The sequence below is a fragment of the Macaca fascicularis genome, chromosome 1 (assembly GCF_037993035.2).
Source record: "Macaca fascicularis isolate 582-1 chromosome 1, T2T-MFA8v1.1".
Classification (NCBI taxonomy): Eukaryota; Metazoa; Chordata; class Mammalia; order Primates; family Cercopithecidae; genus Macaca; species Macaca fascicularis.
Window position 1 is genome coordinate 142,596,761 of NC_088375.1, and position 26,147 is coordinate 142,622,907.

The window sequence follows — 26,147 nt, forward strand, 5'->3', positions numbered from 1 at the left end:
GGAGATTATCTGGTCCAACTCAGCCTGATATGTAAATTACCTTTCTCATATCCTGTTGACCAAGCCCCCAACCTTTACTTGAATTTAAAACATCTCTGACTCTTGGGAAATTCTTCCTTATGTTGTGCTACAGTTTACCTGGCTGTAACCTCCTCTCCCAGCCCTTACTTCTTCCTTGTAGAGCTACATAGAATTTTTGTCTAACAAATAACCCATCTGAATGGTGACAGTGAAGCAAATGAATTCTGGACAATTTAAGTATTGTATAAAAGTGGCCGATTGGTGTGTGTCAAAGTTGAGGGAGCTCAGAGGACTTTGCTCCCTGTTGGTAAAAGAAGCAAGGCTCAGATTTGTAGTTAGAGCTGTCCTGATCTAGTTGGGAACACTTTTGTCCCATTGAGTCTGTGATGGGGCTGTGAGCCAGACAGGGGGTAGGCAGTGGCTGGTCTTTGGGCCCCCCACTTGCATAAAGCACCCCCATGCATTGCTGTACTTGTCCTTTCCTGGAGGAAGAACTTCTTTGTGCCATAAAAATTCCATCTCATGGCCAGGCACAGTGGCTCACGCCTGTAATCCCAGCACTTTGGTAGGCTGAGGCAGGTGGATCACTTGAGGTCAAGAGTTCGAGACCAGCCTGGCCAACATGGCAAAACCCTGACTCTACTAAAAATACAAAAAATTAGCTGGGTGTGGTGGCAGGCGCCTGTAATCTCAGCTACTCTGGAGGCTGAGGCAGGAGAAATTGCTTGAACCCAGGAGGCAGAGGCTGCAGTAAGCCGAGATCGTGCCATTGCATTGCAGCCTGGGCAATAGAGCAAGACTCTGTCTCAAAAACCAAACCAAAACAAAACAAACTCCATCTCACGTATTTGTTCATTGTCTATTTCTCCTCCTGCATAGAATGGAAGCTCCATGGAAGCAGAGGAGAAACTGCTTATCTTGGTTGCTGCGGTTTCTCAAGTAGCCACAGGAACTTGGCACTTTAGGTAGTAGGTGTTCAGTATTCAAATGATGGAATTAAAGATTGACTCTGAACTCTCAAAGGTAAATAGATTTTCACTTTAGTGCAGGAAAATAAACACTCGTATGTCATGCCTGTTCTTCAGGCCTGAACCAAAGGGGAACCTGTCAGAGGATAGGAAATGAGATCTCAGCAGTGTCTGTTACTATTTGCAATTTTCAAATACATAAAGAGAAAAGTATCTTTTGTCTTTTTGATATGTGAGGATTTTCTAGAAAGGAAAGGCTTCTACTCTTATTGAAGGCAGGAGTATAAACCATGCTATCAGAATTGGATTTTAAAATCAGCCCGGCTGGATAGTGGCTTCAAACTGCAGCCAGGATGATGTGTTACATGAATTTAGCTTTACTTTGAGTTAGTTTGCCAGAAACACGAATTGTTAAAAAACCATCAGAACATTACAATGTAGGAGAAAAATGTAGTGATAATTCCAGTATATAATGTCCAAATAGTTCCTTTTTCTGGAGGCTTTAAACATTTTCTTAGGTAATTTGCGAAGACTATTGGACAGTATAGAAAATATGTGTAAAGTTAAAACTATATTGAGAATTATGAGCAGATGATTAAGGAAATCTGGACCTCCTTTTTTAATTCTTTGTATCTTTCTTTAATATGCTAGTAGTTGAGTTTTCCATAGAATTAGGACATCTATTTAGGCAGATCTCATTGGGATATTCCTTGGGATATCTTGATTCAGGGTTTTCTTCTTCTTCTTCTTCTTCTTCTTCTTCTTCTTCTTCTTCTTCTTCTTCTTCTTCTTCTTCTTCTTCTTCTTCCTTCTTCCTTCTTCCTTCTTCCTTCTTCCTTCTTCCTTCTTCTTCCTTCTTCCTTCTTCTTCCTTCTTCTTCCTTCTTCCTTCTTCTTCCTTCTTCTTCCTTCTTCTTCCTTCTTCCTTCTTCTTCCTTCTTCTTCCTTCTTCCTTCTTCTTCCTTCTTCTTCCTTCTTCTTTCTTCTTCTTTGCTCACTGCAGCCTCCGCCTCCTGGGCTCAAGCAATTCTCCTGCCTCAAGACCTCCCAAGTAGCTGGGATTACAGGTGTGTGCCACCACACCCAGCCAATTTTTTTTTTGCATTTTTAGTAGAGATGGGGTTTCACCATATTGGCCAGGCTGGTCTTGGACTCCTGATCTCAAGTGATCCACCTATCTCAGCCTCCCAAAGTGCTGGGATTACAGGCGTGAGCCACCATGTCTGGCTCTTTTTTTTTTGAGACAGAGCTTTGCTCTGTCACCCAGGGTGGAGTGCAGTGGTGCAATCTTGGCTTACTGCAACCTCCACCTCTTGGGTTCAAGTGATTCTTTTGCCTCAGTCTCCCTAGTAGCTGGAATTATAGGTGTGGGCTACTAGGCCTGGCTTTTTTTTTTTTGAGACGGAGTCTCATACTGTCGCCTGGGCTGGAGTGCAATGGTGTGATCTCGGCTCGCTGCAACCTCCATCTCCCGGGTTCAAGCGATTCGCCTGCCTCAGCCTCCTGAGTAGCTAGGATTACAGGTGCCCACCACCATGCCTGGATAATTTTTTGTATTTTTAGTAGAGATGGAGTTTCACTCTGTTGGCCAGGCTGGTCTCAAACTCCTGACCTTGTGGTCCGCCTGCCTTGGCCTCCCAAAGTGCTGGGATTACAGGCCACTGTGCCCGGCTTTTTTACTTTTTTTGAGACAGATTCTCGCTCTGTGGCCCAGGGTGGAGTGCAATGGTGTGATCTTGGCTCACTGCAACTTCCACCTCCTGGGTTCAAGTGATTCTCCTGCATCAGTCTCCTGAGTAGCTGGAATTATAGGCATGCACCACCACGCCTGGCTAATTTTTGTATTTTTAATAGAGACAGAGTTTTGCCATGTTGGCAAGGCTGGTGTTGAACTCCTGGTCTCATGTGATCCACCTGTCTCGGCCTCTCAGAGTGCTGGGATTACAGGTGTGAGCCACCATGCCTGACCCCAACTCAGAGTAGTCTCTGAGAAGAAACTCCCTTTGATTTTGGAACCCAGGAGGCTGGCCTGCCTTCTAATCTAGGTTCTACCTTTCCCCTGCTATCTGGCTTGGCTTACTCACTTGATTCAATAACTTTATGACTTTGAGTAAGTGACTTAATATCACTCTACCTTAGTTCTTTCCTCTGTAAAGTGGGGCCAATAATAGTGTATCTCAAGGTGGTTGTGAGGAATAAACATGTTAATACATGTCAAATGCTTAGAAGAGACTCTTGCACAATAGTAAACACTCCATAGATAATAATGTTATTGTTAGCCAAATGTGGTTATTTTGAGGGTCATATAATGGAAAAATAGATAAAAGAACTTTGCAAATTTAAAATTCCTATACAAATTCAAAAGAATATTGATTGTCTCTGTATATCAAAGGTGACCTTAGTATTTGCCAAGTTCTCTCTCATTTAGGGCCACTAACTGTTCTTCCATTTACACTTCCCTATACAGGATATGGAGTTAATTTCTAGGAAATTAGTCATTAATTACCCATTAATGATGAACTAGGAATGCTCTCAGGAGAGCTGACTAGTTAGAACATGAAATAACTTTGAGTTATCTAAGCTTTACCTTTACTTGGAATTTTAACTTTGTTGAATTTTTCAGTAAAGGGATAAAAAAGCTACTCTGCTCTATTACTAGATTCACTGTGTTCATAAGGCAACATGGAAAAAAATAGATAATACAGAAAGAAAAATGACAATTTTAAGGAGAAAAGTTTTTGTTTTTAAATAATTTTCTATGTTAATTAAATTCCGTGGGTGTTGTCTTATTACTTTGTCTCTAGAGAGAATGCAGCAGATTTTGAGCATGCTTTTTTTCCCCTCTGCTTAAAATGTATTGGCTATTATATTTCACAGGACTTACGTGGTTTTCAAAAATAGAGGTAATTAATTGTTACGTGTTTTGATGTTCAGCAGGCAAAGGAAACACATTACTTTGTGTAAACAGAGGTTAATATGGAGTCTTTGAAGTCTAAATTACTGAACTATTTGCCTAAGGACAAACTTCTTAACTGTTTAGGTTTCCTCTGGCCTGTAATAAACTACAGTGGTGGGAATAACACAGAAAAGTCCTGTGTATAAAACATTTAGGTCCTGGTTGCAAGCATATTTGACCCAAATCTGCAGGTTTACCTTTGAGTTACACTGCGAATCAGGGACCTTTCGTTTCCATTTTCCTCTCCTTGTAGTGGTTTAGTTGGTTCATGGTTGATAAAGACAGAAGCATATGTTTCTGGGAATGGTAAACCTTAATTTTGCTTAAGTTTTAAATGATCACTTATTTCTGGAAATGGCACTGGGGCTGAAGAATGTTTATTATTCCATGTTAACATGGGAATGAGTCTAAAGACTAAGTGACGTTTATGCTCATTTCTATTTTACAGCTTCCTTGGGCTCTTGCCAAGGTGACTTGGTTTTGCAAGAGTGAAGAGGACCTGCCTTATAGTGCAGTTTTTTGTTTTTTTTTTTTTTAATTGTTTTTGTCTGAAATGATCTACTTTGAGGACAGAAGCTGCACTTTGCAGAGTAAAAGACAAACTATTTCTGGTTTTAACAAGTGAACAATCCAGGCAGGTGGGCATGGTGCAGGTTGTGCCCCAGCTTGTGAGGTCTAGCAGATCTTGTGGCCTTTGGACAGGCTTGCCTTGGGGAGGTGGAAACACAACAGTGATGATTTCTAACTTGAAGAGACCTTTGGGACTCCAGTCCAGAAATTTTTACCTGTGTGTGCTGGGTGGGAGATGCGTTGTGCTTCCTGCTATGGGGGTGGTGAGAGCTGTTTCCCACCTAAGTGGGACAGGGAGAAGGCATCTGATTGGCACACAGGGTGCAGAAGCAGCACTGGCCCAACTCCACACTCACTTTTCCAGGATCATTCCTTTTGCCCCAAGCTCTGACCGTGTACCCTCTCACTGCTCTGGGGACTATAGAAGCCACAGGGAGGAAGTTGATACTCCTTATGCCCTTCACTCTTCCTGTGCCCCAGACCGAAATCTGTCAGGGGTGGGGTCTTGGACCCCACCTGAAATCGCTTGTGTATCTGGCAGCTTTCTTGGGAGTTTCTCCTCAGGGGGCAGACTCCCATATAAAGTACTGGCTGGTATGACTGCAGCTCCCGTTGACCCACTCACTGTTCACAGAAGCCTAGGAACAGACTGTAGAACCCAGAGAAAGCTCTGGGTGACCTCTGTTATTTAGCAGCTGCTCACAGCACCAGTCACTGTGGCAACTGGGCTTTGTTTATGAAAATGAATGAGGACCTCAAGCCTGGGGCAGCCATACCGTGGACAGAGCTCCCCCTGGAAATAGACTGCGTGCCAGATTGCCAGGGCTAAACCAAAACAAAGACATACCAAACACAAGTAGCCAGGAAGTATTCTGCCCTTGGGGACGAGCACCAAGTCCCGATTGCCTGTATCCCTCCTCACCAAGCATACCCCTGCCAGGGTGAGCTGATCTTGGTTATGCCAGAGACAGACAGAGGCAAAGAACATGGTACTAGTATTGGCAGTTTTGGGAACACAGCCTTGCATTGCTCAGGTCTGGCCTCTAGTTCTGGTTTTAGATGGAAATAATGTTTAGTACCAAAGATCTTGCTTTTTGAAAATTTTATTTCAGACCCTGCCTTTATGTAAACTGTAATGATCATTTGGGTCTGTACTCAAGAGGCAGGAGAATCACTTGAGCCCAGGAGTTCCGGGCTGTTGTAGTGCACTATGCCAATCAGGTGTCTGCACTAAGTTCAGCATCAGTGTGGTGACTTCCCTGGGGACTCCTAGGGGACTGCCAGATTGCCTAAGGAGAGATGAACTGGCCCAGGTCAGAAATGGAGCAAGTCAAAACTCCCATCCTGATCAGTAGTGGGATTGTGCCTATGAACAGACACTGTACTCCAGCCTGGGCAATATAGCAAGATCCTGTCTCAAAACAAAACAAAACAAAACCCTTGTCTGGAACAACTGAGTTTGGAGTTTGTTGTCCCCTTAGAGTCCTTGCTTTCATATTGATTGTTTTCTTTGTGTCCAGGGCATCCTTGGTAGTTTTAACTCTCCATGGGAATTGGTGAGCCATGGACATCATCTTGGAGCACACTTTGAATCTCAGAGCTTCCTTTTAGGGGACTGCTATGTTCTGGGTGCTTTTGGTATTCACAGGTTTTGTGATTCTATGGCTGGACCCTTCTAGCATATGTGCCTTTTGGTGTCACTTTGTCAGAACCACAGCCAGTGCATGGGTCTTTGATGCCAACCTGTGGCTCTCTTCCCCACACCATGCCTCCTCCTCCTTTTTTTTTTTTTTTTTTTTTTTTTAAGACCTTCGAGTCTCGCTCTGTTGCCCAGGCTAGAGTTCAGTGGGGCAATCTCAGCTCACTTGCAACCTCTGCCTCCTGGGTTCAAGTGATTCTCGTGCCTCAGCCTTATGAATAGCTGGGATTACAGGTGCGTGCCACCATACCCAGCTAATGTTTGTATTTTTAGTAGAGACGGGGTTTACCGTGCTGTCCAGGCTGATCTTGAACTCCTGACCTCAAGTGATCTGCCCACCTCACCCTCCCACAGTGCTGGGCTTACGGGTGTGAGCCACTGTGCCCAGCCACACTGTGCCTTGTTACTGCATGTCTGCTTGGGTCATGGCCCATGTGTCATGGTAGAGGGGGCGGGGTTGGGAGGTAGAGAGTGCTGGCATTGGTGATTTGGCAGCAGGACACATGCCCAGGAAGATGGCCAGAAAAAGAGGGACTCCTTTACATACATGTAAGTCAGCCTTAGCCTTAAAGTTTCAAACACCCACTCACTGCATTGAGGAGTCCTTGAGGTCCCTCACCTGTTCTTCCTGGTCTGACTAGATGCCAGGGAATGGGGAGAGAGGGACCTGTGGTGGGAGGGTCCTAGAACTGCAGGGACAGTAATACGGGCTTAAACTAGAATTCCTTCCTGGAAGAATTTTGGTCTTCCTCTACCCCAGCAGCCTTTCAGTCCTTAACTTTAGTAGCGTGCCTTGGGGCTTGAGCAGCTGCTGCTCCTGTGGAGGTGACCATCCAGAGGGATCCTTTCACGGCTGAGTTCACTTGCACCTCCGCTTCTACTTAAGGCAACTACAGTTACGGGGATGGCTGCCCTTGTTTGCTCATGATAATTCCTCATGAACTCTCCTGTTGATAAACTGAACTGGATCAGCTTTAGTTTCCCTTTAACTAGGGATTTAAGTTAAAGCATAACCACAAGTGTCCTGTTGGTTTTCCTTCATTTCAGTGCTGAACATTTATACACTGGGCTATGGATTTGATGTTTCCTTCCTGACTTGGCAGAGGTAACTGTGTGAAATGTGAGTTTGCTCTTTGGCAAACTCTTTTTTCCTTTGACTAGTTAATGAAGCCAAAATATTGACCGGGGTGTGGAGTTAGGGGAAGAGGAGGTGTGAATGGGTATATTTGAGAGTTCTTCATGGTGCAGGAGAATCCAGTACTTCACCCCGAGTAATTGTAATTAGGGTAGTAAGTAAACCCTTTTGGGTTTATTCTATAGCAGTCATGATGAGTTATCTTGGGGAAGGGATAAAGAAGACTGTGAGAGGTTGTACTGTTCTGATGCTGTCAGGCTTTGAGAAGCAGCCCTCAGTGTGATCTGAAGAGCTGGTACCCTGGAGTAGATGCTTAACCAAGATGATGTTGCAGACAGTCTGCAGCTGAACTGAACTGGTGTCTCTGCATCCATTCACAGTGACCCCGTGTGGTTAATAACAAGGCCGCTGGGAGTTATGCCCGAACTGGCCATAACTACCTTGTATTCTGGATGGGGGTCAGAGAAACTGAATGGATCGATTCATTTGCTGAGCAGTGAGTGACTGCAGCCTTACTGAAGCCAGCTCCTTTCCAGCTGTTTGATGACATGCAGTATTATTGTTGTTAACAGGTTGGCTAAAGAAGTGAACCTGGGAGAGTCGAGGCTTTGTTCCTCTGTCCAGCACTCAGATATTTCCTGTAGTCGTTCAGTAAACATTTATCAAGTGCTAACTGTGTGCCAGGGGCTGTGTTATCATAACCAGTAACTTAGTCTTCATTAATGAATTATCTTATGCGGTGTGAATACAAAGAAGCCTTAAGAAGGGGAGTTTAATGGGGGCCTTTCTGTCTCTGCCTGCTCATCCTTTGGTGCCGTCACATCATGAAAAGGAAGTAACAGTCAACTTAAATCAGTTTACTTTGGTAATAGCAGTTTTTGAAAAGGTTTGGAGCAGGAAATTGAAACTCTTGAGAAACAGGAGGTTTGGGGATTACTGCTGGATTTTTCTTATTCCTGCTATCCCAAGGACTTGATCCCATTTACCACTGATAATGGGCCCCTTTTATGTTTAACTGTCTTGTCAGTAAGTCAGTGACACATGCTGAGAATAGAAACCAGTACCATTCCATGTCATAACTGCCAGCCTGTACATGCCCCGCTGGTTCTGTTGTTGTGATCGTTGCTACAGCGCTTAACATCAAACGCCAGCCTCATGCCTGGCACTTTACATCACACCTACGGCGTCCCCACCCCAGGAGCTTACCTTCCCTAAAAGTCCAGGACATTTTCTATGTTGGCACCACAGGAATAGGTGGAAGGCAAGGGACAGAAAGTTTTCCTCAGTAAAATGTGGTTTTTGCTTGAATCAATAAAGGCAACTATGTTAATCTGTTTTAATAGGAAAGACTTGTAGGTAATTTTTTTCCTCCACTAAATTCTGCTTTTAAAAATGTTTAGGGTTGAGTGTAAGAAGAACAGGTTGATAACTGTCTGTTCATCGCTTTTCTGTTCTTGCAAAATATGTGATTTGCAGTGGTTGACTAAGTGGTAGCCTCTGAGAGGAGGAAATGAGAGGCGTGGAACTCCTGGTCCGCTGCCCTGTAGGTGCCTCCAGACCGGTGAGGGGAAACAGGCATCAGGCGGCATGGCCAGGCCTTTTTTTTTTTTTTTTTTTTTTAAGTAGTGGATGGGAGAAAATGGGAATGTGACTAATTTTATTCAATACTTAGGTCGTTTTGTCTGTCTGCTTTACTGGCCATAGGGTCATCTTCAGCTGAAGAAGGAAGTGCTGGCGCTTAGGAATGGCTGTCAGGAGCCATCGGCGTGCTCCTTCAAACAGGAAGGGCAGTGCTGGCTTCAGCTAAGAGCGAGAGAGCTTCTTTCCCCAGACACCCAGTATGTCTCTCTTTGCAATCACTGGCTGAATTGACTCAGCTTTTCCCCACCTCCCCACCCTTGAATCAGTCCCTGGTAGAGTAATGGAGTTACAGTGATTGGCTTAGGACAGTCAGCTGGAGACTCAGTCACACCGCTCACCACAGGGGCCTCCTACTAAATATAAATGTGGGCAGGACTTAAAATAGAAGAAATGCACATCTAACAGGACCATGACTTAGGGTTAAGGTACTGGACAAGGTCATGGAGAGGTGATCATGGCCCTTGTTTGTGTTTCCTCAGTTCCCTCGGCAGCCTTCTAGGGGACCTTCTAATGTGCTATCTCACTGTGTACCTGTCTCTGTCTCCCGACTCCAGGAGTATAGCTGCTTAAAGCCAAGGCACTCTGTCTTACTATTTGTGGCCACTGTAGCTGGCACATAGCGGGGACTTAATATGCGTTTCAGCAAATTGAACGAAAAGGGATACTTCATATCCTTTGTGTTTAACTTTTATCAAACATTGCTTGAAACAAGTGGTTTTTTTTGTTTTGTTTTGTTTTGTTTTTGTGAGACGGGGTCTCATTCTCACCCAGGATAGAGTACAATGGCACTATCTGGGCTCACTGCAACCTGCACCTCCGGGTTCAAGTGATTATTCTGCCTCAGCATCTTGAGTAGCTGGGACTATAAGCACCCACCACCATGCCCTGCTAATTTTTGTATTTCTAGTAGAGATGAGGTTTCACCATGTTGGCCAGGCTGGTTTCAAACTCCTGACCTCATGTGATCCACCCATCTTGGCCTCCCAAAGTGCTGGGATTACAGGCGTGAGTCACTCAGCCCGACCACAAGTGGATTATCGATAGTGTATTCATTGCACATTTTATAACAACTTTATTGAGATATAATACATGTACCATATAATTCACATCTTTAAAGTGTACAATTCAATCATTTTTAATATGTTATCAGAGTTGTGCAGCTGCCACCACAGTCAATTTTAGAACATTTTAATCATCCTCCAAAAAACCTCTCTATCCATTGGCAGTCTCTCCCTATTCTCCCCTTTCCTCAGGCCCTAGTAACTACTAATCTATTTTCTGTTTCTATAGATTTGCCTATTCTGGACATTCTGTAGAAGTGGAATCATGCCATATGTGGCCTTCTGTGACCAATTTCTTTCACTTAACATGTTTTCAAGATTCATCCATGTTGCAGCATGTATTTGGCATTTCATTCCTTTTTATGGTCAAGTAATATTTTGTTGTACGTATATACCGCATTAAAAAAATTTGTCATCAGTTAATGAACATTTGCATTGTTTCCAGTCTGGGGATATTAGGAATAATGTTGTTAAGGGCATTCATATACGTACAAGTTTTTGTGTGGCTTATGTTTTTTTCCTTTTTTCTGGGAAGTATGGCTTTGGCCAAGGCCAAAGTCAAGCACGTCCTTACGTTTTTATTTCTCTTGGATTTATATGTATCTGAGAGTAGAATCACTGGGTCATATGGTTACTCTGTATTTAACCCTTTGAGGAACTGCCAAACTCTTTTTCAAAGTGTTTGCATTATTATTGTTATTATTTGTTGAGACGGAGTCTTGCTCCGTTACCCAGGCAGGAGCACAGTAGTGCGATCTTGGCTCACTGCAGATTCCACCTCCCAGGTTCAAGCGATTCTCCTACCTCAGCCTCCCAAGTAGCTGGGATTACAGGTGCCTGCCACCGTGCTCGGCTAATATTTGTGTTTTTAGTAGAGACAGGGTTTTGCCATCTTGGCCAGGCTGGTCTCAAACTCGTGACCTTGTGATCCATCCACCTCGGCCTCTCAAAGGGCTGGGATTACAGGTGTGAGCCACCATACCTGGCCCGTTGCATTATTTTATACTCCCAGCAACAATATATGAGGGTTCTAGTTTCTCCACATGCTTGCCAACCTTATTATTATCTGTCATTTTGACTTAGTCATCCTAGTGGGTATGTAATGGTATCTCAATGGATGTTCATCAATGAAAATAAACATTTGAATGGCCACCCATTCATGTCAGATGCTCTTTCCTAGGTGTGGGGGCATAGAGATTTGCAACTTTAGGCTCTCTCTGCCTCTCTGACCTCATCTGTTTTCACATCTTTCCTCTAGATTTATGTTCCTCAAACACCAAACTGTTTGTAGTCCTCATGCTATCATGTCTTTTCTTACTTCTAGGTCTTTGCCTATAATATTAATGCAATGTGAATATTAATGCTATTACTAGTTAACTCTTAAACAGCCAATAAATTGTAGAGTTGGCAGTCTGGCTCCAAAGTCTGTGTTCTGTATTACAGACTCTTTTTTTCTTTTAAAATCAACTTTATAGTGAAGTATAACTTATATAGATTAAAATGTACGCTTCCTTTATTTTTTTTTGAGATAGGGTGTTGCTCTATTACCCAGGCTGGAGTGCAGTGGTACAGTCTTGGCTCACTGCACCCTCGACCTCTCAGGCTCAGGTAATCCTCCTACCTCAGCCTCCTAAGTCACTGGTACTACAGGTGTGCACCACTAAACTTGGCTAATTCTTGTATTTTTTGTAGAGACAGGGTCTTGCTATATTGCCTAGGCTGGCCTCAAACTCCTGGGTTTAAGCAGCCCTCCTACCTTGGCTTCCCAAAGTTTTGGGATTACAGGTGTGAGCTCTGTGTCCAGCAAAATGCACACATTTAAAGGTACATTTTGATGAGTATTAATGAATACGTATACCTGTGCAATCACCACTGCAATCAAGATACAGGGAAGTTTTCTATTATTCGTCTCCACCCCTTTCATTCTCTTCAGCCTCCCTGTAGTCCGTATCCCCAGTCCCAGGCAATTACTAATCTGCTTTCTGTTGCTATAGATCAGTTTTGCCTGTTCTAGAATTTCATGTGCTCTTTTGTGTCTGACTCCTATTTGCTCAGCAAAATGTTTTTGAGAATCAATAGCCAGGTTTTGCATGTATTAATAATTTGTTCCTCTTTGATGCTGAATATTTTCCACGGCGTGGATATACCCCAGTTTGTTTATTCATTCACCTATTGATGGATGTTTGGGTTGTTTCCTTTGAGTATTATGCAGTTAATTAGCTATGAATCTCTATAAACATGTCATTTTGTGGACATATGTTCTCAGTTTTCTTGAGTAAATACCTAGGACTGTAATTGCTGGGTTGTATGTAACTTTATAAGAAACTACCACCCAGTTCTTCAAAGTATGTGTACCTATGTTGGTTTTAATACAGATTTGTCATTTCCTATCCTTGTTGCTTGGGTAGATTGTATTAATTCTTAAGAATCACCTCAGATATCACCTGTCCTAGGAAGCCTTTTTTTGACCCTTCTCATCTTCTCCTTCTTTGAGGTGAATTAGGGAGGCTTCCCCTCCATGCTCCCATAACACCTTGATGATTGAGTGTTCACTGGCCTTTCCCATTAGACCGTGAGCTCCTTGAAGAAGGAAAATGTTATTATTTCTGTATCTCCAGGACCTTATATGATATTTACCATCTAGATAGGTGCTCAATAAGTGCTTGTGAATGGGTGACTAAATAGGACATTATTCATCTTTATTTTTATTTTATTTTATTTTTGAGACAGGGTCTATCTAGCTCTGTTGCCCAGACTGGAGTGCAGTGGTGTGATCTTGGCTCGCTGCAGCCTCCGGCTCCTGGGCTGAAGCAATCCTCCCACCTCAGCCTCCCAAGTAGCTGGGACTACAGGCACGTGCCACCACGCTGGCCAATTTTTATATTTTTTTGTAGAGATGGGGTTTTGCCATGTTCCCAGGCTGGTCTCGAACTCCTAGACTCAAGTGATTCTCTTGCTTTGGTCTCTCAAAGTGCTAAGATTACAGGCGTGTACCACCATTCCCCGCCCTTATTCAGCTTGATAAGGGAGTTTATGGCCCTGTAAAGGAGATAAAATAGGCATGCAAATAACTAATGTAAAGCAGAAATTGATAGAGTTGAAGAACAAAGTCTGTGAGAAGTGAAAGAGAGTGATAGCTTTTAGTGAGGAGAATTTGGGAAGGCTAATAAAGGAGATAGGATTTCAACTGAGCCCCCAAAATAGATTAGCTGTGCAGAGATATTATTACCCATTGATTCTAAAGGGATTTGATCTTCTGTTCTAAAAGATTGGTGAGGCTAGAAAATGAAGTTTGTGTTTGGGAAGGTCACACTAAGATTCATCTCTTTTTATTTTTTTTTATTTTTTTTTTAATGCTTTGCTTTTCTCAGCCTATAGCAGGCACTAGGAGATACTGGAATTGTTTTCTGTTTGGCACTAGAAGAATATAAATGTGGCTATCATCTCTCCAGATTCTAAAGTCTTCTAGGTGGGATTGAAAAGACTTCTCTTATCCTCTTTGCCTCTTACCCCGTAATATGGTAACAGGTCACGTAAGTCACACTATTGCCAAAGCTCTGCATAGCCATTTGTCTGGTCTCTTTGGTCTCAGCCACCTGGCTTCACTATTTAGCACATATTTGTCCATTGTCTTCTATAGCACATGTTCATAGACTATTGGAGCTGGGAACTTTTAAAATAATCAAATGATAGGCCCTCTTTTTACAGAGGAGAATTGATACTGAAATCTAGAGACTGGCCTGGTTAATAATAGTAATGATAAAAGCTGCCATTTATTGACCATTTAATATGTATCGTATATTTGCATGCATTACGTAATCCTCACAAAGTGTAGATGTCTTCATTTTACAAATGAGAAAACTAAGGCAAAGTTTCAGATGGTACAGACACAACCAGGATTCAAAGCCAGGTCTTTTCTCTACAGCATCCTACTCAGCTCAGACAAGGCCCCAGGTCTGCAGAGTTGCTGACCACAGGGGAGGAGGAAGTTGGGCCACAGCTCTCAGGTTCATGAGAGGGCATTGTCACTGAAGTGGAGGAAACCAGGGTTCTCTGCTTCCTAGAGAGACACTGAGATTGTTCCTTTAAACCACATATGATTTTAAAAATAAGATATGTAGAGCAGAAGCCAATCAGCTAGCAATGGCTTTGATCAGAATTATTTTTATGATAAAGTAGAGCATATTTTTACATTTTTAATTAAGTAATGTTCAAAAACAGATTTGCACAGTAAAAGCATTAAGAATGTATTAGGTTGGTGCAAAAGTAATTGTGTTTTTTGCCATTACTTTTTTTTTTTTTGAGACAGTCTTACTTCTGTCACCCAGGCTGGAGTGCAGTGGCGTGATCTCAGCTCACTGTCTCCCAGGTTCCAGTGATTCTCATGCCTCAGCCTCCTGAGTAGCTGGGATTACGGGCGTGTGCCACCATACCTGGCTAATTTTTGTATATTTAGTAGAGATGGGGTTTCACCATGTTGGCCAGGTTGCTCTTGAACCCCTGACCTCGGGTGATCCACCTGCCTTAGTCTCCCAAAGTGCTGGGATTACAGGCATGAGCCACCGTGCCTGGCCATTACTATTACTTTTAATGGCAAAAGCTGCAATTACTTTTGCATCAACCTCATAGAAGGATGGAGAGCAAAGTCAGAGTTCTTCTCATGTCTCCAACCCGTCTCTAGCATCACCCCTACCTTAGGTAAGAACCATTTATAGTTAGTTATCCATTCAATCCTTTTTCTATGCATATATGTGCATGCGTATGGACAAATACACATAGTTTTAGAAGGTTAATAAATTGTATCATTCTTTACATGTTCTTCTGCAATTAAAAAAGAACATGTCATTAAGATATTTCTGTCTGTACAAATAACACTGTTTTAAATGCAGCATATATATTTCATGGTATAAATATACCCTTTTTGATGAATATTTAGGTTATTATTATTTTAGATGGAGTCTCGCTGTATCTTCCAGGCTGGAGTGCAGTGGTGCAATCTCAGCTCACTGCAAGTATCCGCCTCCTGGGTTCACGCCATTCTCCTGCCTCAGCCTCCCGAGTAGCTGGGACTACAGGCGCCCACCACCACGCTCGGCTAATTTTTTTTTGTATTTATTTGGTAGAGACGGAGTTTCACCGTGTTAGCCAGGATGGTCTTGATCTACTGACCTTATGATCCGCCCGCCTCGGCCTCCCAAAGTGCTGGGATTACAGGCATGAGCCATAGTGCCTGGCCGGTTTTTAAAAAAATATTTGTTTATTATAAATACCGTGGCAGTTAACACTTATGCCTGTAATACTGTATAATACCATAACAGTGATGTTGTAAAGTTATGGTGTTGTACAGTTGGTATATTTACACTGATATCAGTTACAGCCTGGTGTAAATACAATTATGATGTAATGCCTTTAGAGAGAGGTTGGACAGTCCAGTTGCTGTCCAAACCTGGCTGAGAAGATTACAAAAGACTTAAAATATTTCTACTAGTCTTTATTATTGAATGACTACACCCTCTGAAAAGTATGAATTGAGTATTATGATTGCTCCTACGTGAAAGGTTAGCAAGCATTTAATATGTGCTAGGTATTTTCTTGTGTATTCTCTCATTTGAGTCTTGTAATAATCTCATGAAGAATGTGCTGCTCTTCACTGTTTATCTGGAACTAAGACTGAGAAAGATTGTGGCTTGCATAAAGTGACACAGCTTCTAAGAAGCCAGTTCAAGATTTGAACCCTCATCTTCTGTGATCAATTTGTTTTTTCTTTCCCCATTTTCTGAAGCTGGTTCATTCTCTTAAGAACTGTAAGGAGAAAAATGATAGAAGGCAGAATATCTTTGAACTAATGAAATCACAGCGTAAGCAAAGTGGGCATCCTGTGGATTTAGGGGAGAGAGGGGCTGGTAAAGCCTCTGAACCTGTCACTGTGCTTGGAGGTGTGATTCATGACTTCAGGATAGTGGCTATGCTGAGGGACCTTGGTGTCTGACAGCAACGTCCTGCTATTGTAAGCTATGGATTTACTATCATGCTAAGAAATAAATCATGACTAGGAAAGGCTGTATGTTTAGATGCTGCTGACGCCTGTGGGCCCTCTCCAAACAGGAGAATGGCTCTAGTGGATGAATTGTCTCGGCTTCCTCTGAGTTTTAATTTCTATGTGGGTCAAAGGGTTAGTTTAGGCTGTGGGATCCCTAGCTCTTTGAGGAGTGGCCTCGCTTACAAGGTCAGTGGAGTGGGATGATGGTCAGCATTTTTTTTTTTTCCTAGACAGAGTCTTGCTCTGTCACCCAGTCTGGAGTACAGTGGCGCGATCTTGGCTCACTGCAATCTCTGCCTCCCGGGTTCAAGCGATTCTCCTGCCTCAACCTCCTGAGTATCTGGGATTATAGGCACGTGCCACACCACGCCTGGGTAATTTTTGTATTCTTAGTAGAGACAGGGTTTCACCATGTTGGCCAGGCTGGTCTTGAACTCTTAACCTCATGATCCGCCTGCCTTGGCCACCGCACCCGGCGATGGTCAGGATTTAAGGGCTGTTTCTCAGCTCTTCCTGGACCCTGTGTTTTAGGTCCCCCAAAGAAGGTGTGAACAGCCTTTTGGAATCTGTTTTACTCTGGCAAAATGATCTGTGTCCATAGATTGTAGGAGGATGCTGTTGGTGGTATAATAATACTCTCACATTTAAAAGTAAGTCATCAAGGCCGGATGCAGTGGCTCACGCCTGTAATCCCAGCACTTTGGGAGGCCAAGGTGGGAGGATCACAAGGTCAGGAGATCGAGGCCATCCTGGCCAACATGGGGAAACCCCATCTCTACTAAAAATACAAAAAATAAGCTGGGCGTGGTGGCGGGCGCCTGTAGTCCCAGCTACTCGGGAGGCTGAGGCAGGAGAATGGCATGAATCTGGGAGGCAGAACTTGCTGTGAGCCGAGATTGCGCCACTGCATTCCAGCCTGGGTGACAGAGCGAGACTCTGTCTTTAAAAAAAAAAAAAGTAGTCAAATGTATTTGAGGAAGAAAACTAAGAAAATCTGGAAAAAGCCCCACCATCAACAAAAAACACACAAAACTCTAAAACTCATAATAGGATAAATGATGTTCTTATAATGAATGTGTCAGCATTTTAACACATGTGTACTCAAGTGTGTGGTGATACAGGATGTGTATAACAGAAAGCACAAATGTGGTCAGTATTTACATTAAGTCTCCCACCTCCAAGACACACACACAAAAGGTCCCACTTGAGTATGTGTAATTACATCTCTGAATACTCCCTTGATCCTATTTTTTTTCCTTTTCCCTAAACACATATTTTGGTTACTTTTCCAAAGACACACGATATATATTAGCCTCACTCAGAACCACAGGGAACATACTCAATTGAATCACACCTCTCTGAGTACTGTATAAAGTGTAACATTTTAAAACACCAGGGACTAGGGCTGGCAAGGTCCATGGGGAATCCTGAAGGCTGGTTTCCAGCCACAACTGTGCTGGAATGAAAATAGAAAACAATGAGGCATGTGCAGAGTCAGCTTTTCTTTGTGTCACGGCTCAGCAGTTTTCCTGCTGTCCTAAAGTTTCCTTAAAAAAAAAAAAAAAAGGCTGAGGCTAAGGGGAAATGATGCAGTTGCAGTTGAAATTTTTTTTTTTAATAGTAAAGACTGAAAATATAAACTAGCAGCTGGTGCTGTGGGAACATGTGAAATGAAGTGTGAGTTAATGGTGAGAAATCTCACTGCTCTTTGCTTGGCTGTGAGGACACGTGTGTGCACACGCAATCACAGAACACACCTCACCACACACACAATACAGATGCAGCCCTGGATTTTCACTGTGGTGTGGTACAAGCTGTGCTGCTGTGGTCATCGCAAAGCATAGGCTTTATTTTTTGCTTCTGCTGCTCACTTACTGTGGAACCTTGGAAATATTACTTTATTCATTAATCAAATAATTTCACTTAACAAATACTTATTGAATGCTCAGTATGTGCAAAGCCAAGGTAGGTGCTATGGAGGATTAAGAAGAAAACACATTCCTTTAGATGCTAAGGGCATAATTAAGACAGTGCTCAGCTTTGGCTGGGTGTGGTGGCTAACACCTGTAATCCTAACACTTTGGGAGGCTGAGGTGGGAGGATCACTTGAGGTCAGGAGTTTGAAACCAGCCTGGCCAACATGGTGACACCCCATCTGTACCAAAAATGTAAAAATACTAGCCGGGCAGAGTGGCGGGCGCCTGTAATTCCAGCTACTTGGGAGGCTGAGACAGGAGAATTGCTTGAACCGGGAAGGTGGAGGTTGCAGTGAGCCAAGATCACACCCTTGCACTCCAGCCTGGGCAACAGAGCGAGACCGTGTCTCAAAAAAAAAAAGATAATACTCAGCTTTGCAGCCATGTTGCTGTGAGAAGAACCAACCTGCTGCCGGAATTCACAGGAAAGAGCAAGGCGGCACTCAACGGAGGTGGTGAAGACCACTGAGCATGGTAGAGAAGGGGAGTGAAGATTAGGAACCCACAGGTGGAGCTGGGGAAGCATGAGGCCTTTCTGGATGGCTGGGCTCCAGAAGGAGATGGGGGCCCCTGTCGTGGTAGTTGCTGACTGCCAAGCTAAACTGTCCCTTAATTTCTCTGGGCCCCGCTCTCCTTATCTGTAGAAAAGACAGTGAGATTTTTTTGTTTCAGTGTGCCAAAGAAAGAAAGAGAATATTATGTTTGTAATATAGGCATGCAGGTTGCTGCTAAGTCGTGTGCCTTAGTGCTTGAGAACAATTAGGTTTTTAGCCGTTTATGAAAAGTAGACACCAAAAGCTTTCTCCTTTTTTCCTTTCTTGTTTTTTATTTTTAAGCACCATTATCACTAGGAAACTGTTTGCTGTAGGAAGGACTTGTGGAAACTTGTTTTGTAAAATAGAAAAAAAAAGGAAAAGAAAAAGCTAAGTAACCATCAAGCCTTTTTCAGGAGTGGGGAAAAAATCGAAATTTACATACTCCAAACTTAAAGCTTTATTAATGATCATTATTTTAAATGTCTGTAAATGCATCTGTAAAAAACTCCAGCCAAGACAGAGGGAGATGTGAATTATCACATATATTGACATTTTTTTTTTCTGTTATCAGTGGCATCCTTCAGAAAGTACTGATTAAAAAGGAAGGCCATTCCCAGTTCTTGGTTTATTTGCCTCATAGCGTACCAAGTCAAGGTTGAGCTGGGGCCTTGTTCCAGAAAGCACAGGCTTCCTTTCTGATTGGAAATAATATGTATTTTGTTTGACCTTCAGGATACTCATGGCTTTACTGGAATACATGGGCGAACATTTGTCCTGGCAAGGCCAGGGCAGTTTAAGCTTGGTGTCCAGAGGGATTGCTTTATAGAGCAATTAAAAGCAGTGGGAGGGAGGTGACTGTAGAAAATCAGACATTTGCATCCTTTCTGGCCTAAAAATCAAGTGAGTAGTTTCAAAAAGCAGTATTTGAAAACAAACAAACAAGTACTTCTAGAAGTTTCTGTCTGAACACTTGAGAATTTTGCCAAGGTCATAGTGTTCTTTATTTTTTCTTTTTCCTTACATGTTACTTTCTGAAATATGATCATAGTGTTCTTTTGCAACTGATCTTGGTATGAAGAGGAGGTTATATCTTCTATATTACACAGTGCTAATATGTGTAATATTAACTTTTTTTGAAAGATTGTCAAATATGGACCGTGGAAAACAGTTTCCATGCCATTTGAACGTTATTTTCTTTATGATGCTTTGTTTGTAAAAATATTATTAGATAGCTAGGGATGTTTACTACTGCCAGCTGGAGTTAGGCCTCATGGTAGCTTTTTAAAGTCAGGCTGGAGGTGAGTTCAAAGCCTAACACAGAGTTTAAAGTTATTGTTCTTATTTGAAGTAAATGCATAATTGGAGACTGTATTCTGTTTTCTTGAATTCTTAGCTACGCCAGTAATTCTTGTTTCTTAGGGCCACAGTTTGGTTCTGTCAAATGTGTAGTTGTAGAGATGATAAATGATAAATACTCAGAGATTAGATGAATTCATATATGGTGACATTAAGATGTTTTCTTTAATAAGAATACCTATTATATGGGAGTAAGTGAAAATAATCATGTCTTAATGTAGTTGAAATCCTGTATTCATTTAGGGGGAAAAAAGTAAGTACTTTGTATTCTGCTTATGTAAAAGGATATGAAAGAATGTATATAATTAAATTTCTCAATGCTTCATTTTGCTTTTGATGTGCAAAATATAACTTTACTGCTAGGTAAAATTATACTTGAATATTAACTGTTATTGCATGAGTTTAGAGTTTCAGTTGAGCCTAGTATATGGGAACCACACAGTTTCTAGTGATTTTCAAAATATAGTCCCATAAAGATGAAAGAGACTGCATAGCTGAAATAGGGGGTACACTTGACTTAAGTGAACATTTGCTAACCCAGGGAGAATCAGGAGCCATTCCAACACTGTAGCCGTGTACCAGCCCATTTTGCTGCCTGTTAGTTGCACGTATGTTTGCCGTTCTCTTATAATTACAAAAGGAAAGTATCCAATTAAAAAAAAAGAATAGATATAAAATAATATGTTATCCAACTTAGTGTGTATTTGCTTACTGCAATCGAGAACGCAGGAGTGGTCAGTGAAGTGTAGGGATTAGGGAAAATAATTGAGAAAAATGAGGAGAAAGAAGGAAAAATAGATGTTTTGATAATCTTTGTCAAATGTTTTCTCAAAGACCAGGCTCAGATTTAAAGTATTATGCAGATGTAGTCTTTGGCCTCTGGTAGCTTTCTGATAGGAATTCAGCCTTGAGTTGAACTTTGAGATGGGTTGTTTTCTTTTCATTTTTTTCTTTTTTAATTACTAAGTGACCAATCTGTTGTAGTTTGTTGATCTATTTTTTGCTCTTGCCATCCTTCTGTTGCTTTCTCCATGAGCTACTGTTTATTCTGGAATGTTGAGCATCCACATTTAGAATTAGGATTTGTGTGGCTCTATCTTAACCAGGAATGGAAAAAATCCAACCCAGTATTTCAATTCATGGGTTTAAGTGGATTCAGAGAGGTTCTGATCCACAGTGACAGGTTCAGAATTCCCATTTCTAAAGCCCCCGTTTCATTAGGTAATGAATGTACAAGCTGAGCCCTTCCAGGTTCACACTGTGGATGCTTCTCCACTCCTCTGTTTTGGTTGGCTTTCTTCCTTCGGGTGTTTGGGAAGAGTCTGATTACAACCAACTTCTTTCCTTGTCAGTCGATTTTATAACACAAACCATTAAAGTTCAAACTTTTTGTTCAGCAGGTTGATTTCATTTGTCTCTTCTATAGGGATCTCACTTTAGAGTTCATAGAATTCTTTGCTATTCTTTACTGTAATTCATTTTGGCAAGGTATGTAGTATTAATTCCAGGTGAGGCAACCAAGAGAGGGGCCCTAAGTCAAGGAGCTTGTTAATGGCAGAGATGAGCCTGGAACCTAGGCTTTCTCGGTTCAAATGTAGTGTTCTTTCCTCTGTGCTCCCAAGGTTCTCATTGTATGCTGTGGGCTTCTTTTTTGTAAAGTAAAAAGGGGTAGTGAGGAGAAGGGAGGTTCTTTTCTATTGATTTTTCATATACTTATTGGTGTTATGTTTATATTTTTATAGAACTTCCTGATTTAATTAAAAACTTCTCAAATGCCATGATCTCATTTGTTTTCATGATGACCCTGAGGACAGGATTATCCCTATGTTATGTTATGTTATGTTATGTTATGTTATGTTATGTTATTTTTAGATGGAGTCTCACTCTGTCACCCAGGCTGGAGTGCTGTGGTGCGATCCCAGCTTACCGCAACCTCCGCCTCCCAGGTTCAAGTGATTCTTCTGCCTCAGCCTCCCAAGTAGCTGGGATTACAGGCCCCCACCACCATGTTCAGCGAATTTTTGTATTTTTAGTAGAGTCGTGGTTTCACCACGTTGACCAGGCTGGTCTCAAACTCCTGGCCTCAAGTGATCCACTTGCCTTGGCCTCCCAAAGTGTTGGGATTACAGGCGTGAGCCACTGTGCCTGGCCTCAAAAATGCCTGCTTTTTAAACTGCTCGTAGCATAGTAGAGGCTTTTGCAGTTTTGAGGGTGTTGGAGGTTAATTTTTTTGAAGGAAATAATTTCTCTAATGTGGAGGAGGTGGTAATTTAGAAGACTATGTTGTAGAACTGCAGCTGGGTATATGTTTACTTTTGTGAGTGCCTGTTTTATTTGCCCGTTTATTCATACCTATGCATTTGGATAGAAAAATAAATATAGTTCTGTTTTGGCTCCCTGAAATAGTTTTTATATTTTCTGGAATTTCCTCACTTATTGTCTTTAATATTCCAAAGTTTTATTATGACTCATTTTGGTCATACAATAATAGAAGAAGTAGGTGTCGGCCTTTTTGAAGGGGTTTATTAAGTAATTTGGGGAAGTATATTTTTGAAGCCTATAAATATTAATTTTTCCCTGGTGTCGAGATTTGTCTTGTGGTTGTCAATTGTGCATATTCTTATATGTTTTGGATAGGGGAGGGTAAAAAGGGGTTGAGCATAGTTTATTTTTTTCTTTGGCTCAAATATGTAGTTTTACCATAAACCACTGTAAGTTTCCTGTTCTTGTTTGATTAAAAAAAAGTACACTTCCATTCATTGTTTCCATGTAACTTCCTATACTTTTTACTAAAAAAAGTTGAAATCTAGGATAAATTATGAGTTATCTCTCGGCAAAGAAACAATTTCATTTCAGGAAGGAGCTTAGGAAGCGAACCTTCTTGATTATGAGAAACAGTAATAGCCCTTGGTGTGTATGTGTGCGTGTGTATATGTACATACATATGCATATACATATGCCTTTCCTTACATAATAATGGTTTGCAAAGAGTGAATTTGGACCCCAACTTCAAATTAACATGGAAAGGCAGGGAAGATTCCATGTCATGGTTGGATTTTAGAAAGCTGCAAATGGTATTGTTGTACCATAGACCTGAGGTCCCCCAACCCCCAGGCCACGGACCTGTTAGGAACGGGGGGCACACAGCAGGAAGTGAGCAGCCAGCGGGTGAGTGAGCATTACTGCCTAAGCTCCACCTCCTGTCAGATCAGCGGTGGCATTAGATTTTTATAGGAGCGTGAACCGTATTGTGAACTGCGCATATGAAGGATCTAGGTTGCCTGCTCCTTATGAGAATCTCACAAATGCCCGATGACCTGAGGTGGAACAGTTTCATCCCAAAACCATCCCCTCCTCCCTGGTCTGTAGAAAAACTGTCTTCCATGAAACCAGTCTCTGGTGCCAAAAAGGTTGGGGACTGTTGCCATAAAGGGGCCTTTGAGTGGCCCTGTTAATGTGTTTTCTTTGTTAGGTGGTGCTTTCCAGCCTGCTCTGGACTCTGTGGTTCGTGGTAGATCATTTGTACTGATCTGGACCAGGGAGCACTGGTAGGAGTATCTGATTTCTATGAACAGTGCTTGCTGGCACTGACTTAAGAATGAAGATAGGAAGGAATGGTGAATACAACTTCCATTGAGAAACTAGAGTGGAAAAATGTGCAAATTATGCTAAAATCGTAATTAATCTGGACTGTACAGGTTAAATATCTTTTCATCGTGAAAGAAAAGGGGAGGTCACCATGAGAAAATGGGATTGAGGGACCGTAAGAACTTTGTTATACCTAGTTATACATTTGTTTTTTTTCTCTTAGAACTTCTGAAATGCTTGAAGCACCAGAAGCAATAGGAGAGTAGAGCTTTTAGTATGGTTTTGGTGTGAACTAAATTTCCAACCGTTCACCTTTAGTGCATAAGCTTCACTTTCTTTGATGGTTTGCCATTCAAACTAGATTACTCTGGGCAGTGTCCCTAATATTGTCAGTAACATCAGTTTTACAGCAGGTTTGTGCATCATGAAGGAAGCCAGAACTTCCTTCATTTTAGTGAGTTACAAGTGTTTTAGTGAGTTATAAGGAAAATAGCCGTCAAAAGTCCATATAGGTTACTCTATGGATGGAATGGGGAGCCACCTTCTGGTCTTCATTCAGACTTGGTTGACTTAAAATTGAGTGTATAAGAGTGTAAAAAATGGTAAGTGATAGGCTTAAGGCAGAGACACAGGCCTGCAGCCGGAACTGGAAAAAACCCCCACAGGTATAAAAAGTATAGGCAAAACTATAAAGCAGCCAGGCGCGGTAGCTCACGCCTGTAATCCCAGCATTTTGGGAAGCAGAGATGAACACATCCCCTGAGGTCAGGAGTTCAAGACCAGCCTGGTCAACACGGTGAAATCTCATGTCTACTAAAGCTACAAAAATTAGCCGGGCGTGGCAGTGAGTACCTATAATCCCAGCTACTCAGGAGGCTGAGGTAAGGAGAATTGCCTGGACCCGGGAAGCAGAGGTTGCAGTGAGCTGGTGCCATTGCACTCCAGCCTGGACAGCAGAGTGAGACTCCATCTCAAAAACAAAAACAAAAAAACTGTAAAGCACAGCAATATGGGACTATTTGGTAGATACAGTAACTGAAATCATATCAAGCTTTAATAAACTAATTAGTATTCATAATGGCAGCCCTACATCTTCAAGAAAAAAATACAATAGGTGAGTTTCAGGATGCTCAAAACATTTAAGATGGCCAGGAAGAAATTATGCATGTAGTACATTTTAGGCAGATTTCCCTTAAAAATGACTAAAGACACTTTCTTTTCTGAAACAAGAAAAGACTTAGTTATTTGGAAAATTTGCTTGTGTGGAATATCTCATTGCCAGTCATTGTTGAATAAGTGAGGCATTTATTGTGTGATGGAAAGGTGGTTCTTTGGGCCAGATGAAGTAAGGTGGGAAGAAAGGAGTATAGTATGAAATACTGAGAGAAAGAATTACTACTTTAAATAATAGATGTAGCTTTGGTATGTTTTTCTGTGCAAATCTCGAGACAAAGCCTTTTTTGTTGGAGGAAATGGCATGCAAAGGATTTTATTTTCAGTTTGACCATTTGCAAGTATTAGCGCTGTCTCCGTGGGAGAAAGGTGAGTTCCCTCTGGCAGTGTGGTTTACAAAGGTTCACTTGGGAGGAAAAGAGAGGAGCTAGTTGATCCAGAGTGGAAAAACACCAAAGCAAAGTTTTCTCCAAAATAACACCACAGATTTCAGAAAAACAGAAGTTGCTTTCACTGAATGTGACAAACTTAAAAAAAAAATTCAGTTTTGAAACATCATATGACACATCTGTTTTGAAAGGTTGCCTTGTCAGATACAGATGTATGTTTTATGGTACGTTACAAGGTGAAGTTTCGTCGTGAGCATGCTCAATAGATGTTTTTCTGAACAGGTATCTCATTTATCCCAGTTTTAAATTTTTTGGGGAGAGTTTATTAAACAATAGTACAGTAATTTATCTTATTTTTAGGTTAAATACAATTTGATTGAATTATACCCTTCTGTCTTAGCCTTTTATTGAACTGATATCTCTGCTTAGATTTAATCCTTTCAGAAATTGCTTGTTGACCCAACACAGCAAAATCCAAACTTTTTGATATATGTCATGCCAAAATCACAAACTCCCCCACATGCTTTTAGCAAATAAATGCCAGTTTGCTTCTTGCTTTCATACCTACATTAATGCAGACTATTGGTTTACAAAGTTAAAAATCACCGATCTTTATTACAGGCCTCTTGAATTGAGACCTTGGAAAAGTATTTTCTTGCAAGAGCTGATGTTTCCCAATATTATTTATTTATTTATTTTTCAAGACAAGGTCCCACTGTGTCACCTAGACTGGAGTGCACTGGCACTATCTTGGCTCATTGCAGTCTTGACCTCCCTGGACTCAAGGGATTCTCCCACCTCAGCCTCCTGAGTAGGTGGGACTACAGGTGTGCAGCACCATGGCCTGACTAATTTTTAAATTTTTTTTGTAGAGATGAGGTCTCACTCTCTTGCCCAGGCTGGTCTCAAACTTATGGGCTCAAGCAGTCCTCCCACCATGGCCTCCCAAAGTGCTGGGATTACAGGTGTGAGACACGGCACCCGCCTGTGATTTGTTTCCTTTTTGTGATATCTATGTGTGCATCATATTTTCTCTTTA

At 41.9% G+C, this 26,147-nt stretch overlaps 1 protein-coding gene across 8 annotated transcripts in view; it reads left to right on the forward strand.

The window, feature by feature from the left end:
- TGFBR3 (transforming growth factor beta receptor 3) overlaps positions 1-26,147 on the forward strand; it is a 206,569-nt gene that overhangs the window by 49,606 nt on the left and 130,816 nt on the right. For 2 of the 8 annotated variants that reach the window (XM_065518755.1, XM_074001725.1), the window contains exon 1: positions 7,251-7,318. The exons of the other annotated variants lie outside the window; for them this stretch is intronic. The gene's annotated coding sequence lies outside the window, so the exon portion shown is untranslated. Of the gene's footprint in view, positions 1-7,250; positions 7,319-26,147 lie in introns of those variants that run through there. 8 annotated transcript variants of the gene reach the window in all.